Here is an 18262-nt window from a genome sequence, read left to right as displayed (position 1 = left end):
GACTAGGGAAGAAGGCCAAGACTTTTTGGGCAGAGAGGCAACCCATACTTACCCCTTATATGCATCATCAGATGGCAAGCAATGGTAACAATAGCAGATTTTCATAGTGCTGGTGTAATGCCTTGAACTAAGCACTTTCTCTCATTTATGCTTCATATGATTTCATCCAAGAGGTACTTTCATTATTTCCATTCTACTGCCAAAGAACATGAAGACCTAGAGGTGTGCTAACCTGCTTTAAATTGCATAATACATGACAATCTGACTTTTGAGATACCCTCAGATATCCTCTCACATTTTTCTTTTTTAAATTGACTATTTTTATTGAAATAAAGTCTATTTTAACAAGGTATTGCATATCATAATAATAAATGAAAACAAGTATCACTTACTATAGATAGACTAGAACCAAAAATAAAACACCACAAAACCAAAAAATATCATGAAATCTTGGCTGGATACTGTTGTTTTAAAAGCTCTGAGCCTTGGAGTCGCTCTCTCTTCATTAAAATACAATATGAACAAGTGAGATGGACACAGTAATAACATACTAGAACCAACTAAGAATGTCTTCTTGTCTTATCAGAAGAATTGTGAAAGAATTATAAGGGGAATAACTTTCTTATATGCCATTGAATGTAAATAAGTGCTGCATTCATGAAACTCCTAAATTAGCTAAAAATGCTATGGTTTGAGGTTACTTCTTTCCTATCAAATGCTGGGTGACATGCTGTATGTATCTAGATAAGTAAGATCCAGTCATTGTCATAGAGAAGTTTACACTTTGGAGAAGATGACAGATATATGACACAAAATTTCAATACAGTGTTTTGAATGCTTTGACAGACATAAACACTTGATTCTATGAGAGCAGAAGCAGAGATGTTGTGGGGGAGGATGTCAAGAAATAACCCTTACAAGGGAGATCCTCAAGCCAAGTCTTAAAAGAGAAACAGGAGCCTGCCAGGCAAAGAAAAGCTCTCATTAACTGCTGAACAAGGAAGATCAGTTACACTATCCACATGGCTACACAAGGAAAGCACACATCATCAATCGCTGAAGAATGGGCATGAGAATCAATCCTGAAGAAGCATGTCTCTCATACTTTTGATGAAAAGTGTAGTAGGGATCTCAAGGGGGAAGATGAAAGATCAGAGAGAACTATAGGTATAAGAACCTTGTCTTTCCACACCATCCATCCACTCAAACTATTTTTATTGGACATAACTGAAAGAAACATTGTTGGCAAATAAAATATCCACCAGAACATTCTGGACTGCTTTGTGTTGCATACGTGCTCAAACTTTGACCTGTGCAGCACAAACCCATATTCAAGTGGTTAAAGGGCCATATAAGATGAGTGCTTGTTATGAATGAAACTTTGGTGATTACATCAGCTGCACTAACCCAGAACAGCTGACAACCACTGCCAATATCATGCATTCAGCAATCAGGAACATCTTTGGTACAGATGTCAGGGAAGCCATTGTGCCAATTATGCTGTAATGATGGGAGTAGAGTCTGGCTAGGGAATTTTCATTTCATGTCTTCTTTGAAAAGCGTCTCTTAAAAGAGGGCAACATGCAATATATACTGTGCATCCTGTCACTGTTTTTGGCTTGAGCTGTGCTTCTTTGGACTCTGTGAATCATTGAACTTTCTGATCTTGGTTTTGGATGGTATAAGCTAAAAGGTTTTGGCACACACAAAACCCACTACATTCCTGAATGCTCAACACAGCTTCACAATGTCCGAAGCTACATTTGAACAAACCTGTTTCTTAATAATTCTGTCAGTATATTCCAGTATTTTCTCTACAAAGAAGAAAAGAAAACAAAACATTGTTAAAGCTCAGTTAATCAGAACATTACCTAACAATGATTTTTTTCTGCATCTCAATTTTATAAAAATAAAAGAGAAGGTAATTTTATAGGTCATAGACAGTACCTACCCTGAGATAAATGAAAAACTTTTCTCACATTTTCTTAAATGTCAGTTCTACACAATTTATTCATTTTTTCAGCAAATATTTATGGAACATTTATTGTATGCTAAGAACTATTTCAAGTGAGAATCAATATTTATAAATACAAACCTCAGGAACAATATTCTCAATGATTAAAATGAGATTATGCTTCTATATATTGAATTTACTAAGGTTAGGAAAATGTTCCAAAGGTTTTCATCAATAAGGGAATAGAAAATCAAAATGGATTTATTATCAAATATTAGTTAATCAGATAATTCCATAATAAGTACTTCTTTCCTCTCCCAACTCTGTCGTTCTCTAACCCTTTTGGTAGCTCCAAGACATTTTTATTTGAATAATGGTATGAATCAAGGGGGATTAGATTAAGCAAGAAGCTTTAGTCTGTGGCCAAAATCTATGAATTAAAGACTACCGAAAATAAGGAAGAAAAAATTGCTGTAAGACAGATCTTCAGATCATGAAAGTAATAGCACCTTCATGAGGCTGTGTAAATTTAAACCCCAAGCTTGCTATTGCCTCCAGAAACTGTTTCCAGTAGAAATTTTATAGGCATTTAAAAGTCTCATGGGTGAGTACCTGAAAAATTTCACAATTGGGCAAAAACATATGTGTTTCAACTTTTTCTAACTTGCTTTGGTGTTAGCTTATAAAAACTTATAGGTGTATATTGGACTCATTAAATTGGGGTACTCATAAGCACTGGCTCGATCAAGGCAGGGTGCTGACAGGCATTATACATTATGCAAGCTTCCCTACATCATTCTGCCAATGTGCTTCTATTTTAATCTAAAACATTCCCAGCTTGTCAAATACTAGGCCTCCCTGGAACACAAAACCAATCATGCCCCTCATGTAGAGGGTCTCTGATGTGGACAAATTTCTACTGGAGACTGTAAGGAACTTTCAACCACATTTTCATATGTTACTTCAAATCAATCCAAAATCCTCACTTCAAAGCTACTATAACAGTGACCCCAGTAAAAGGAGGTAGAGGAAGAGTCCCAAGCAAGCTGTCTTGACAGCTGTCAAACACCAGGTTTACTCATTACTGAATAAGGTCAGTGAATATTAATGACTCTGCTAAAGATATTTCTTCTATGAAACCATTATGGGGGTGAAAATGTTCTTTTTTAATTACAAGAATTTCCAGTACTCTTAAAATCATATTGAAGCTAAATGCAAGAATATACTTTCAAATCTCTAAATCATATAATGGGGCCACAGAGAGGACTTGCATAAAATATTTTATAATTTTATGTTGACAAACTGGCATGTCAAGAAAATGATCATCTTTGTAGCAAGATGGTGGACAGATGCACAGAAGAATAGCTCTGATTGTCCTACAAAGTCAATAAGGCTGAGCCTCTTTGGCAGAGCTAATACGTCAAAGAAGAGAGAGATAAGAATTGGAAATCTGATGGAAAACAGCCAGGCAGGAAACATAAAGGGAAGCATATTAAATTGTGGTTGAAAATAATATGGATGAACTTTGTTCTCAGACATGTGTGGAGCTGGAAGCAAGACACCCAGGAAGACTGATTATGAGCCATAAATAAGGGGCTTAGGAAAAACTGAAGGGTGAGTGGAGTGGTGAATTCCTCATGATAGAATGTGAGCCCTTTTTATACCTGGTGAGAGGCAGCTAGAGGAGGTGCAGAAGAGCTGTAAATTCAGCAGAGGACCCTAGAGGGTGATAAGTGAAAAAAGTAATGAAGTGTTTCACTCAATGAAAATGAAAGCCACCAAAGAATGAAATTAATTTGAGTAAAATCTAAAAGAAGTTCAAAGAGTATTTAATAGTCACTATATCTGAAAATATACTCATTCACGCCAGTGTTTATTTATGCTTAGTATTAGATCAGTGTCTACATTAGGGAGCCTAAACAAGGAGTAAGCTCATAGAAGTGTATGTAAAATGATTAAGGAGTCAACAGGAAGAATTCCCATGTCAGTTTAGTCTTCTTCAATGGCTACATCAATAACTCAAGAGAATATAATTTCCAAAAATCCAACATTCTTATTAATAAATGAGGAATACATGGTCTAGACCCTCTTTCTTATGTGTGAGAACATAGTTGACTAGAAGGCTAAATCTAAAATCTGGCCATGTGCAGCGTCAGACAAAGTGTTATCACCAAATGACATGGTTGACATCCACCAATGGGTTTATCACAAACTTAGCCAACAGGATACAGCCCAATGTCATTGAATGCTCAGCAACAAACTGGACAGAAAGGGAATATTATGAAAGAGGAACAGAATTTGTTAACTTCAGTATAACCCAAGTAACCAGCCAAAATTATGTTCTTTAGGGGTGTATATGCATCTAAAACAAATACATAATTGTGCTAAGCAAAGATTTCTTAGATATAGCATCTAATGCATGATTTGTTTAAAAAATTAAATATGAGAAAATAAATTAGAATTTATCAAAATGTTTTTTTGAAAAGAAAAAATCTGCTCTTCAAAAAATACTGTTAAGAGAATGAAAAGAAAAGCCACAGATTGGGAAAAAATATTGGTGAATCATATGGCTGATAAAATATCTGCATTTAGGATCTATAAAGACTCTCAAAAGAACTCAACAAAGAAACAATGACCTGAATTTGAATGTGCAAAATATATGAACAAATATTTCACCAAAGATGATAAATAAGCACCTGAAAAAATATTCAATGATTTAGTTAAGGAGATACCAATTAAGACCACCAAATGATGCCACTACATATTGATTAGAATGCCTAAAATTAAAAAGACTGACCATAGAAGGTGTTGTAAAGGATATAGGTGAAGTGAAACTCTCAGACATTACTAGTAAGAATACAAGACAATTTTGCAATTTCTTAAAATACACATACATTTACCACATTATCCAGTCATTCTACTTCCCAGGTACTTAGCAGAAGAAATAAAAGTATATGTCCATACAAAGATTTGTACACAAGTATTTATAACAACCTTATTTTTAATAACCAAAAATAGCTCAACTGTCCATTAACAGGTGAATTGATAAAGAAACTGCAGTATATGCATACAAGAGTATACTACTTAGAAACAAAAAGGAGTGAACCACTGACACAGACTACAACATAGATGAATTGCAAAATAATTGTACCAAAATAAGCCAAACAAGAATTTGTATTAAATAGTTTTATTTTTATAAAATTCTAGAAAATTAAAACTAATCCAAAAATGACTGAACACAAATCAGAAGTGCCTTGAGGATTTAGAAGGTGGAGGGTAGGGACATGATGTGGGTAGGAAGGGACAGTAGGAGGGAAGAGTTTATAAAAGAGTACAAGGAAACTTTCAAAGTGAGAGATAAGTTCATTATTTTGCTTAGGTTGCAGGTTTCGCTGTTTTATACATTTGCTGAAATTTTCAAATATGCATATTAAAAATATGTCACTTACTGTATGTTTTTTTTATAATGAAACTGCAAAAACAAAAAATTCAGTAGAAAAGTACAAATGAAAAAAATTATTGGCATAATAGCAGATAACAATGTGCTTATGCATTATCTTTATAATGTTATTGTTAGAACAGCAACATGCTACTGTCATGCAAGAGCTGGCAAATAATTTTTCCATTATAACTACCCCAGTCTTTTCCTTATTCAAGTACAGAGGTCAATCTGGAGTCCATATTTGAAAAATGATATAATGAAATTGAACACAGAATCTATTCATTGCATATGTAATTGGCTTGACTAAACAGTATAAGCATTAAATCATTTTACATTTATAAATAATAGCTAGTAATTTTACCCTCTCAAAATTCCCTTTTTTCTTTTGTTAAGCCACTTTCCTTAGTAAAAGTTTCAACTTGGGACCATAATTTCTTCAGGTATGCTGGTAATTTAAATTTTTCTATGTCTTTGTAAAACTTTCTCTCTTTTTTAACCTATAATTGAACTATTGATCCAAGCTGCCAGGGCTGGGAGGTGAGGAGTGGTCTCTCCTCCCATACTTCCCTTACTCTTGTCCTTTCTTCTCCCTGTTTTACCCCTGGGATATGCTTCAGCAGCAAGCATTGGGTGAGGTTTTGCATCCTCTTGCATAAGTGGTTATAAGTCATGGGTAGCAAATCCACTGTCTCTTTTTCTGTTCTGGTTGCTGCTTCCCTCCCCGTGACAAGTATTCAAATACTGCCTCTGTCTTTTGGGGGCACATTTGTTCTTCTACAGAGAACATTCAGAAAACTCCCTGCATCAAGCCCACAATGTGAAAATCCAATACAGATATGAGGCTCTCTTTCTCCCCACCTCCATCCACCAAAATGAGTGGCCAGATCTATACCCCTTTATTTTTTTTGGCTTTGATCCCCTCACCTAAATAGATATTGTTCTTGGATGCTCCTAGCAAGATAATCCTGGCCCCCACTGGTGGTCTTTACTTGACTACAGGGAACCCCTATACCACCTCATCAAGTCAGATAATAATGCATACTGCCCCCCATGCCAGCCCAAAGGCCCTCCTCATTTCCACCCTCTATGTCTTGCTCTTGCCCTTGCAGGCAGTGGCACACTTTCTGATGGGTTCAGGTTTAGGGCTAAAGCAAAAATTCAGAGAATAGACTATCATCTGTTCCTACCCATACAGAGAAAGTAGTCCAAACACCCCAATCTTGTAGAACTATAAGAAAAATATCAGATGCTCTCTCTTAAAAGGGAGTAAAATACCATTGCCAATTAACAAACTGAATTTTCCCCAAATCAACTGCTTCTTCCAGTAACCTTCTTATATCTTTTCTTGAGAAATGTCTGGAAATTCTTGAGGCCCTCCCCAGGGGGTAGAGTGGGAGAGACTCATCTTAAGAAGCAAAGTCTCTATGGTCTTGGGCCTAGAGAATTCAGTAATTTTTCCCATCAAAGCAAACACTATCATAACCCATGAGCTACTGCTAAATGGCCTCCAGGTAGATTTCTGCCAGTCCCTACATAAAGCCCACATTAAGTTTACATTCTCAAATGCTCTGCCAGGTTCTCCAAAGAATTCCTGAGTAAAAGGATACCGAACCTCACTTGTATAGTCTGAAAGGGGATATTAGACAAATAGTTGCACTAACCATAATGAAAAAGTTGAATACATAAAAGTTAAGGATAGATTGTACCATACCAAAAACTGCTCAGTAACCATTTTCTTACATTTGAAATGGAGAAAGATATTTCTCCCATTTCCTTTCATGATCAGGGATTATGAAGATACTGGCATTTGTTCTGATCCTTGAAGAGAAGGACAAATTTGAACTTGTATATTTAGGTGGGGAGGCAATTAGAGGTGAGGACATTTTTTGGAGACAGTAAATCACAGGGGTAACATTTAACTATGCTTAAGTATAATGTTTCTCAACTTTCCTTATTATAGGAATCACTAAGGGTACTTGTTAAAAATACAGATTCCTAGCTCCACCCCAGACCTCTGGATCAGATCCAGAGAGGAGACAAGGAATCTGAATTTTTAACATACACCTCCTCAGTAATTCTTATAGTGAAGAGAGTTGAGAAACACCAAGGATCTGAAGTCTCCATTGAGTAAGACATAAATTGTAACCTATCTCACTGAACAACAACAAAAAAAACTGAGTAAATGGACTCTCTTTGTGTAAAATTTAGTGCTGAATAAGACTCTAATTAAAGGTTTCTAAACACAGAAATAAGCTTTTATGAGAGTTGGGCTCACCATCCATTAAAAACTTTTTAAATGGAGATCACCATTTGCCCTAGAGGAGCTGGCCTGGGCAGCAGGCAAAGGATTGAATTATTTGGGGATCGATCATTTGAGGATTATGAGAAAATAAAAGCCACTCAAATTAGCATGAATGAAAAGTTTATTGTGAGACATGAGAGGATCTCAAAGAAGCCAAAAAGAGGACCCAAAGCTGGAGCTTAGGGAAACTAGAAACTAGAAAGTCTCCAGGTACATTTGCTCCTTCCTACCTTTTCTCTCTCTTTGAGACTAAGCATTCTGCTTCTCCTTCTCTCTCTCTGAGAGGGAGGAGAGAGAAAAAGAGGCAGATGCAGAGAGATAGAGACAGAGACTAGCTTCACAACTTAATCATCCCCTTAGAAATTGCAATCTTACCTTCTAAATGAATCTGACTAAACAGATACTTACAGTGAACTGATAGAGTCTCCGTGCTCCAATTTCACATTTCCCCAGTGATAAAATCTGATTGGTTCATCATAGGTCATTCTGAGTTACCTGAAGTCTTATCTAAAGAATTTCTGTATCTACAAACTCAACCCAAAAGCTTTTGCTCAATCTCTTCAAAATTTTACTATACCTAATCTCCATCATCTTAAATCTCATAAATTAAATGTGTGTGTTTTTAATTAATTTTCATGTAGCTCATTTAATATTGAACAAGTTATCTGAAGTCCAGGTACCTTTTAGGAAGCTATCAGTCCTTTCTGTTTAGACAAAGGACTAATTTCTACCCTCTGTGTGTGGAACTTGAACCCAGTTGTTCTTCATCTTGAGCCTGATTGATCAAAATGGTCCCCAAGAAATTCAACACTAAATTTAATCCTGGGATCAGTTGTCCTTGTTTTAAGTAGGATAAACTGCTTTCTATGTCTCACACAAATAGGAGATATGAAAGGTCACCAAACTGAGGAATAATTCTATCCAGAGATTCTTGTAGCATCACAAATGGAAAGTACATTGCAGGCCCTCACACTACATGGAAAGTGTGTGCTGGTGTTTTAAACCCACTCTTGTTCTTTTTCCTTTGCTTCTAATGGGCCCTCCTTGACTTGTCACCCAGTTCATCCTCTCCATCTTTCTCTGCTACCTCTTCACAGTCACGTTCTCCTCAAAACCCAAAATATGGATGACCTTTACCCAATGACACCAGGATTTATAAGATTCTACTTTCACAAATAGACTCATTTTAGAATCTCTCATTACTTTGAGGCTCCAGTAGAGAAAAAGTAGGAGAAAAACTCCATTTATTAAAACATTCCAGAGAGGAAACCAGCCAAGGAAATTGCATAAAAGACCAGAAGCAAAGGAGGTGTTTGGTTTGGTTTGGTTTTTTTAAGTTTCACTTGATGCCCTCTGATCCCCTTGGCTTTGAAAAGCTAGCACCTGATTCATCTCCAGATGTCAGATTCAGCAATTCCAACAGTTTTCCAGAGATTTTGTCTTTTGCAATCAAGGTTAACCCTGAAGATGGATGTACAGAGTCTGAAAAGAGAATGTCTGTCACAAAGACAAAGAGGTAACTTGAGGTACAGTAAAGTTTTAGAGGAGAATACAAAAAGAAGAGCTGAATAGTAACTGTACCTAGTTCTTGGCCTTGAAATAGTTCATTTAGATGGAATGTGAACAATGAAGCTCTCTGGGCTGGGATGTAAGGAGAAGCATACATCTGAACAAAAATACGGCAAATAGAAAAGGAAAATGGAGCCAACTGTGATTGCACACACCTGTAATTCCAGTACTCGGAGACTAAAGCATGAAGATTGCAAATTGAACCCCAACCTGGACAACTTAGCAATTTAGCAAGGTCCTGTCTCAAAATAAAAAGGACTGGGAATGTACCTTAGTGTAAAGGACCTGGGTTCAATTCTCAATACTGCTAAAAGGAAAAGGAATAAACATTACTTTTTCAAGTTTTTTAACTGAGGTGACATTTTAAAGTGTACGTTTTAGCAAACTCACAATGTTATGCAACCACCACCTCCTCTACTTTTAAAACTTTTTCATTGTCCCAAAAGAACATCCTATGCCTATTGGGTAATCATTCCTTGTTTTCCTTTCCCATTCACCACCTCCCATGCAGCCACTAATTTGTTTTCTGAACCTATAGATTTGCCTGGATTTACCACATAAAAGGAATCACACAATGTTACCTTTTGGTCTGGTTTCTTCGACTTAATGTTTTAGTATCATCTTTTCAAGGTTTATCCAAATTATACATGGTATCAGTACTACATTCTTTTTTGAATGGCTAAAAAATTACTACATTTTATATATGTACTATATGTTGTTTATCCACTCACCTATTAATTGACCCTTGAGGTGTTTCTACCTTCTGGCCCTTACTTACAATACTACTATGAATACATGTATACAAGTTTCTGAGAAGTGAGAACACCGTTTATCGGTACCTGCAAAAGAAAAGAAATAACATTTTTAAAGTAGCAACGCAGTATCCATGCTTCCACATGTTGCAAAGTGTACAGTAGCACAAACTTGGGAGATAGACCAAATGAAGTAAAAGAGAAAAATCTGAATGTTTCTCAGCCACATATCAAATTGGGACTCTAGAGGCTGATGTTGGCACTTGAACATACTTAACAGGAAGCCTACTGACCCAGATAAAACTAATGGAGATAAAACTGACTGACCACACTTCTGCCAAGAAATAAAGAAATGTTATGGGCAGTTTCAGAGATGATTGAACAAAGGTATACACAATGATTGATGAATTAACATCACTAAAAGATGAGCTCTTCTGATCATGTTCCCAGAACAGACATGGAGTGGGGGTGGAAAGAGGAATGAATTCAGAACCATTGTCTATTTTTTCCATGAAATTTATCTTATTTTTTTAAAGGACTGCACAGCTGCAGCAATTGTGTGAGCATTTGGGGACTGTCAACCCCTCATCTAACTTTGTGAAGAATTCTTCTGAGGTAAAATTTATTGAGTTCAGCTGGAGAATCTATCCCACCCCACTAGCACAAAGCCACATGCCCACCAAAGACTGCCTCTCTTCTCCTGCCCTGAAGAGATCAGAAAGCAAGAGTCCACCCAGGGAAAACACATGGAGTCAATTTGTACCTAAAGTTAGCCCACAGCTTTCCACATTCTAGAAGAGATAAGATGGGGAGAGCAACATCGTAAAAGAAACAACAGGCCAACAAAGTTCATCTTTATTAAGGGCATTTGTCCTTTTGTAGAATATCTATTCTGCTTTTGGCCAGGTTTTAGTTTTCTAAATGTTCACTAGAAAAAATGTTCAGATTTTTTTTTCTAAAAGTTTCTGGATCTTCAGTGATTCTAAGGTATTCTATATCAATGTGTGCAATGTAGAAATATTACTGGCACCGAATAAATAAATAAAGGATATTTAAGAAAAGGAGTGGGGGGTTGCAGGGAAGGAAGCTGACATCTGCTTCTGCTCATAGCATTTGATTCAGCCCACCTCGAAGGACCCCCCACCCCTGCTGGGTCTTGGTGCTGTCTGATATTCACAAAGCAGCCCTTCTCTCCTCCAAGTCACCATGTTGACACTGGGACCCGAGCAAATGTTGAAAAGCAATGTGGAGGTCCTCCTTCAGTCGCACGCTGTAAACAGTCAGCCATAACCTCTGTTCTCTTTGCTCAGAAACCAAATGTGAGCCCTTCCAACTCCCTGCCTTTGAGAACACACTTTAAGGAAGACCATTGCTAGAAAATATTTCCCATGTTGGAGATAAACTGTTCTTTCAGGACATTATGAAGGAAAGTTCTTAAACATAAATGAATCCAGCCAAGCAATCTTCATTTTAGGAGCACTGAGACTACCTCCTCATCATTAAAATGCACTCGAAAGGAACAATTCAATAGAGAGTCTCCAGAAAAAATAAACTGCATGGTTATATGTTGGCGGGGGGTTAATTAGTCAGTTGTGTCCATTAGTTCAAGTGGACCTCAAGATAAACACAACTTATAATTTTAATATACTTTTGTAGAGATATTCATTGAGATACCAAAAAAAAATGGAAGTGCACTGGAGTCCTTGACTTATTTTTGTGATTAAAAGCATAATAAAATGTATTATTTTAATCATTTTAAGTGTATAACAGTAGTAACTATATGCATATTGCTGTACAATGAATCTCTAGGACTTTTTAATCCTGCAACCTGAAACTCTGTACTATTTGAACAATAACTCACTTTTCCCTCTGTCTCTAGACTCTGGGAACTACATGGGAAGTATTATCCTACTTTCGAAAAGTTAAGGATTCCTGGGAGGCAGGAGCGGCACAGGCGGTGGCAGGGCTCCTCCGGGCTGCTGGCTGGGAAGGCCTGGGCGACACTCTGTAGGGGAGCCCGGAGCACCGCGTTCCAGCCCCAGGGAAGTGTATTTGAAAATTTGGGAGCAACATTTAAGAATTAAGAGAATTGGCCTGACCGAGGTCCCCAGTCATGCGGAAAATGCCAAATCACCCTGCTGCAGAAAGGCAGCCACCTGGTTCCACACTACAAAGATGCAGAGGACACCAGACCACCAGACCAAGGTACTGAGTCCTGCCGCTCCCAGCCCAGAGGTAGGGGCTTCTGAGCCACCCTCCCACTGCTCCTGTTCCAGAGGAAGGGGCTTCCCGATCACCATCCCTCCCACTGCTCACAGCCCAGAGGAAAGGGCTTTTGGGCCACCTTCTGTCCCGCTGCTCCTGGCCCAGAGGAAGGGGCTTCCAGGCCACAATCCCTCCCACTGCTCCCAGCCCACAGGAAAGGGCTTTTGGACCACCATACCTACCACTGCTCCCGGCCCTTCTCCCACCTCTCCCAGCTCAGAGGAGGTAATCCGCGCAGGCAATAACAGGCCCCCGCCCCAGCCCAAATGAGAAAACACATAACTAAGTCTCAAAACCAGACTTCCAGATCACCCACAGCAACCGCAAAGGGAAATGAGATGGAACACTCTGATACTCAACCACCTGGACCCACTGAACTGGCAACAAAAGGGGATCTGGAAAAAATGAAATCAGAAATAATTTCTCAGATAACATGAGAAATCGTGCTCCTAGTGCAAGACATGATAAATAAATCTACAGAGGAGCTGAGGAACATGATGGAATCCCAACATCAGAAACAAAAGGAATCCAAAAAACAGATGCAAATAGATTTCCAGGACATGAAAAACTCCATTGAAAGTCTACACAGCAGAATGAGCCAGTGTGAGGACAGAATTTCAGATATACAAGATAAGACTGCAATTAGTGACCAGGAAAAGAAAAATTGCTTCAAAATTATAAGGGAACATGAGAAATCAATCCAGCAGCTGCTAGATGATGCAAAGAAGAATAACATAAGACTGATTGGGCTCAATGAAGAAACAGGAGAGAGTGCAGATGACAGAAAAAATTTCTTCACAGAAATAATGGCAGAAAACTTCCCAAGCAGGGGAAAAGAGCTTGATATAGAGATAAGTGAGGCATATAGGACTCCAAATAGTCTTGATCAAAAAAAATCTACACATAGACTTATAATTGTTAAGATTCCAAAAACTCAACAGAAGAACAAAGTTCTATAAGCAGTTAGAGAAAAGAAACAAATCACATACAAAGGAAAGCCCATCAGAATCACAACAAACTTCTCAACACAAACCATCAGGCAAGAGGAGCTTGGAGTGACATATTCCAAGCCCTAAAAGAAAACAGCCTCCAACCCAGAATGATGTACCCTGCAAAACTATCTTTCAAAATTGATGGAGAAATAAGATACTTTCATGACAAAGAGCACCTTAGGAACTTTGTGAATACCAAACCAGCACTCCAAAGAATTTTACACAATATCCTAGGAACAGACATTGAGGATCACAACCCCAGGAAGCAAAGCAGAATGAACCCATCTGGCATGACAAGAAATTAAATGTAAAGGGGGAGAACCCAACGAAAAGAAAAACTCATGACAATGACAAGTCAATACGTTTCAGTTATAACCATTAATGTTAATGGTCTCAATTCACCAATCAAAAGAAATAGACTGGCAGAATGGATCAAGAAGCAAAATCCAACAATATGCTGCATACAAGAAACACACTTAATTCAAAAGGAAACTCATAGACTGAAAGTTAAAGGGTGGAAAACAATACTGCATGTGACAGGAACCTGAAAAAAAGCAGGAGTAGCTATCCTCTTGGCAGATCAAGTAGATTTCAAACCAACACTAATTAAGAGAGATGAAGAAGGACACTACATCCTTGTAAAGGGAAGAATTCAAGAGGAAGAGATGACAATCATAAATATCTATGAACCAAACAGTAGTCCACCCAACTATATAAAACAAATACTGATGGACATGAAAAGTCATATATACACTAATACAATTGTAGTGGGGGACCTCAACACTCCACTGTCACAAATAGATAGATCAGCTAGACTAAAAATAAATAATGAAATACTAGAACTCAATCGAACTCTTGAACAAATGAACTTAACAGATGTTTACAGATTCTTCCATCCCACAAAATAAGGATACACATTCTTCTCAGCTGCACATGGGTCATTCTCCAAAATAGACCACATAATCACACACAGAACATGTTTAAGTAAGTGCAAAGGAATTGAAGTTATCCCCTGTATATTATCAGACCATAGTGAGATGAAATTGGAGATTCATAGGAAAAGAAACTCAAAAAGTTTCATAAACACATGGAAATTGAACAACACACTTCTGAATAACCAATGGGTCACAGAGGAAATTAAAGAAGAAATCAGACAGTTCCTTCAATTAAATGACAATGACAATACAACATATCAGAATCTATGGGACACAATGAAAGCAGTCTTATGAGGGAAATTTATAACAGTGAATAAGCATATTAGGAAAATAGAACGAGCCCAATTAAACTTGATGCTGAACCTCAAGCTTCTAGAAAAAGAAGAGCAGGACAACCCCAAAGCTCATACAAGGGAGGAAGTTATAAAGATCAGAGGAGAAATCAATGCAATGGAGACTAAGAGAATGATACAAAAAAATCAATGAAGCCAAGAGTTTGTTCTTCGAAAGAATCAACAAAATTGACAAACCCTTAGCCAACCTTGTCAGAAAAAGGAAAGAAAAGGCCCAAATCCATGCAATTAGGAATGAAAAGGGTGAAATGACAACAGACCCAGTAGAAATCCAGAGGATCATCAATACCTACTTCCAGAACCTATACGCCAATAAGATGGACAACACAGAAGAAATGGACAGATTCCTAGATACATATGAATTACCAAGTTGAATGAAAAAGACCTAAAAATTCTGAACAATCCAGTATCAACCAATGAAATTGAAAATGTAATTAAAAATTTATCAACTAAGAAAAGCCTGGGCCCTGATGGCTTCACTGCTGAATTCTACAAGTCATTTAGAGAGGAACTGCTGCCACTACTGTTGAAACTCTTCAATGAAATTGAAAGGGAAGCAATACTCCCAAATTCATTCCTGGAAGCAAGCATCACTTTGATCCCCAAAGCAGAGAAAGACCCAACTGAAAAAGAGAACTATAGGCCAATCTCACTAATGAACATAGATGCAAAAATCCTTCATAAGATAATGGCAAATAGAATGTAGAAGATAATCAAGAAGATCATACACCCTGATCAAATGGGATTCATCCCAGGGATGCAGGGATGGTTCAATATACGCAAATCATTCAATGTAATACACTATATCAATAGAGCCAAGGACAAAAACCATATGATTATCTTCATAGATGCAGAAAAAGCATTTGACAAAATCCAACATGCATTTATGATAAAAAACCTACAAAAAACTGGAATAGATGGTCTCTCCCTCAAACTGATAGAAGCCATCTATGAAAACCAACAGCCAATATGATACTAAAGGGTCAAAAAGTGAAATCCTTCACACTAAAATCAGGAACAAGACAAGGATGTCCAATATCACCACTCTTGTTCAGTGTAGTTCCGCAAACATTAGCCACGGCACTTAGACAAGAGAAAGAAATAAAAGGAATAAAGGTAGGTAATGAAGAAGTCAAATTGTCATTATTTGCAGATGACATGATACTCTATATAGAAGACCCCAAGAACTCCACCAAAAGTCTTCTAGACTTAATAACCAAATTCAGTCAAGTAGCTGGTTACAAGGTCAACACACAAAAATCAACAGCTTTCCTCTACATGAATGACAGACTCACTGAGAGAGAAATAGGGCAAATAATTCCTCTCACAATAGCATCCAAAAAACTGAAATACCTAGGAATCATCCTAATGAAAGAAATCAAAGACGTCTTCTCTGAAAGCTATGGCACTCTGAAAAGAGAGATTGAAGATGATATCAGAAAATGGACAGACATCCCCTGATCCTGGGTAGGAAGGATTAATATAGTGAAAATGGCCATACTTCCAAAGCTGCTATATAGATTTAATGCAATTCCAATTGAGATTCCAGCAGCATACTTCATGGACCTTGAGAAAACAATCCAAAAATTCATTTGGAACAAGAAGAGATCCAGAATAGCAAAAGCAATTCTAGGTAACAGAGACATGGCAGAGGGTATCACATTCCCCAACCTGCAACTATACTACAAAGCTACTGTGATAAAAACAGCATGGAACTGGCAAAGAAACAGACTTGAGGACCAGTGGAACAGATTAGAAGATGCAGAAACAACACCAGACAAACTCAGCCATCTCATCTTCGATAAAGGAGCCAAAAACCCTCACTGGAGGAAAGATAGCCTCTTTAATAAATGGTGCTGGACAAATTGGGCTTCAACTTGCCAAAGATTAAAACTAGACCTATATCTCTCACCACGCACTAAACTAAAATCAAAATGGATTAAAGATCTAAATATTAAAATAGAAACTCTGAACCAGTTGGAACAGAGGTTAGGTAGAACCCTTGAAGACATCGGTATAGGAAAAGATTTCATGAACAAAACTTCAGTTGCCCATGAACTCGCACAATCAACAAGTGGGATCTCTTCTTATTAAAAGGCTTCTGCACAGCAAGAGAAACCACCAGCAGTGTGAAGAGACAACCCACAATGTGGGAAAAAATCTTCACCTGCTCTTCCTCAGACAAAGATCTACCATCTCAAATCTATAAAGAACTTAAAAAGATCAGACCTCCCAAATTTAAAGACCCAATCCGAAAGTGGGCATCTGAAATGAACAGACATTTCTCAGACAAAGAAGTAGAAATAGCAAATAAATACATGAAAAAATGTTCAACATCACTGGTCATTCGAGAGATGCAAATGAAAACAATGCTCAGATTCCACTTCACTCCAGAAAGAATGGCTGCTATCATGAAATCAACCAATAACAAATGCTGGTGGGGTTGTGGGGAAAGAGGAACACTGCTCCACTGCTGGTGGGAGTGTCGACTGATGCAACCACTGTGGAAATCAGTATGGAGATACCTCAAAGAGCTAGGGCTGGAAGTCCCATTTGACCCCACTATTCCACTGCTGGGGATCTTCTCCAAAGAATTAAAAGAATCATACCACAGTGATATATGTGCACCCATGTTCATAGCAGCACAGTTTGTAATAGCTAAAATTTGGAAACAGCTCAAATGCCCCTCAACTGGAGACTGGATAAAGAAAATGTGGTTTTTTTATAAAATGGAGTACTACTCAGCCATAAAAAATGAGAAATTAGAGACATTTATAGCTAAGTGGATGCACATTGAGGCAATACTCTGAAGTGAAATAAATAGGACACACATGTGTAAATACTGAATAATTTCTCTGGTGTGAGAAACTGAAAGTGTAAATAAGGACTAAATGTATAATAGGTAATGTGAAATAGGAAGAAAAGGGGCAAAGGGGAAGGAAGTGGGAGGGCTAGGGGAAAGGATAGAAGGGAATGGGATTAATATGCGAAAATGGAAAAATAGGAACAAAATTTTTGTAAATAGGGAGGGCTGGAGGGGTTGAAGGGAGGGCTGGGCAAGGGTGAAAAATAAGAACCAAGAGAGACTATGTAAAGGTGCAAATTTCCAATGATGAATGTCATTATATTGTATACCTAAAATGTACCAATGATTAAAATGAATAATCAGCAATGTAAAATAGGAAGAAAAGGTCCAAAGGGGTAGGGGTAGTGGGAGGGGTAGGGAAAAGGAAAGAAGGGAAAGGAAAAATGATGAGAAATGGAAAAAATGGAAATAAAATCTTTGTAAATAGGGAAGGGTGGAGGGTGTGAAGGGAGGGCTAGGAATGGGGAAAAAATAAGAACCAAGATGCATTATGTAAAGGTACAATTCCCAATGAGAAATGTAATTGTGTTGTATACCTACAATGTACCAATAAAAGAATTTAATAAAAAAAAGAAAGAAAGAGAGAACGAAAAACAACATTATAAAAACTAAAAAAAAAAACTTAAGGATTCCCACCTTTTAAAACTGGAAGAAAGTCAAAACATCCATCTACACCAAACTTCCCCTTTTCAGCTGGGTAAACTGAGTTGTGAAATATTTAAGGGACCAGCCCATGGTGGCTGAGGAGCAATGGATCCAGGACAGGTTTCTCTGCCCAAAACCAGCTCTGTCTTCAGTGTAGCAATATATCGGTAATACTCTCATGGTTTTA

The 18262-nt window shown here is 37.6% G+C and overlaps 1 long non-coding RNA gene across 6 annotated transcripts in view; it reads right to left on the bottom strand.

Annotated features, from left to right (window-relative positions):
* Window positions 1-18262, bottom strand: part of LOC101710023 (uncharacterized) — a 478704-nt gene that overhangs the window by 283745 nt on the left and 176697 nt on the right. For 3 of the 6 annotated variants that reach the window (XR_015441557.1, XR_015441556.1, XR_015441558.1), the window contains exon 4: window positions 9999-10106. The exons of the other annotated variants lie outside the window; for them this stretch is intronic. This is a non-coding gene — a long non-coding RNA (uncharacterized LOC101710023). The remainder of the gene's footprint in view (window positions 1-9998; window positions 10107-18262) is intronic. 6 annotated transcript variants of the gene reach the window in all.

The sequence above is a fragment of the Heterocephalus glaber genome, unplaced genomic scaffold, assembly GCF_053883595.1.
Source record: "Heterocephalus glaber isolate CG9 unplaced genomic scaffold, H.glaber_assembly_v1.0 deba00001523, whole genome shotgun sequence".
NCBI classification, from domain to species: domain Eukaryota; kingdom Metazoa; phylum Chordata; class Mammalia; order Rodentia; family Bathyergidae; genus Heterocephalus; species Heterocephalus glaber.
The sequence above is the reverse complement of the archived record's forward strand: the minus strand, read 5'-3'. Positions and strand labels throughout refer to the sequence as shown.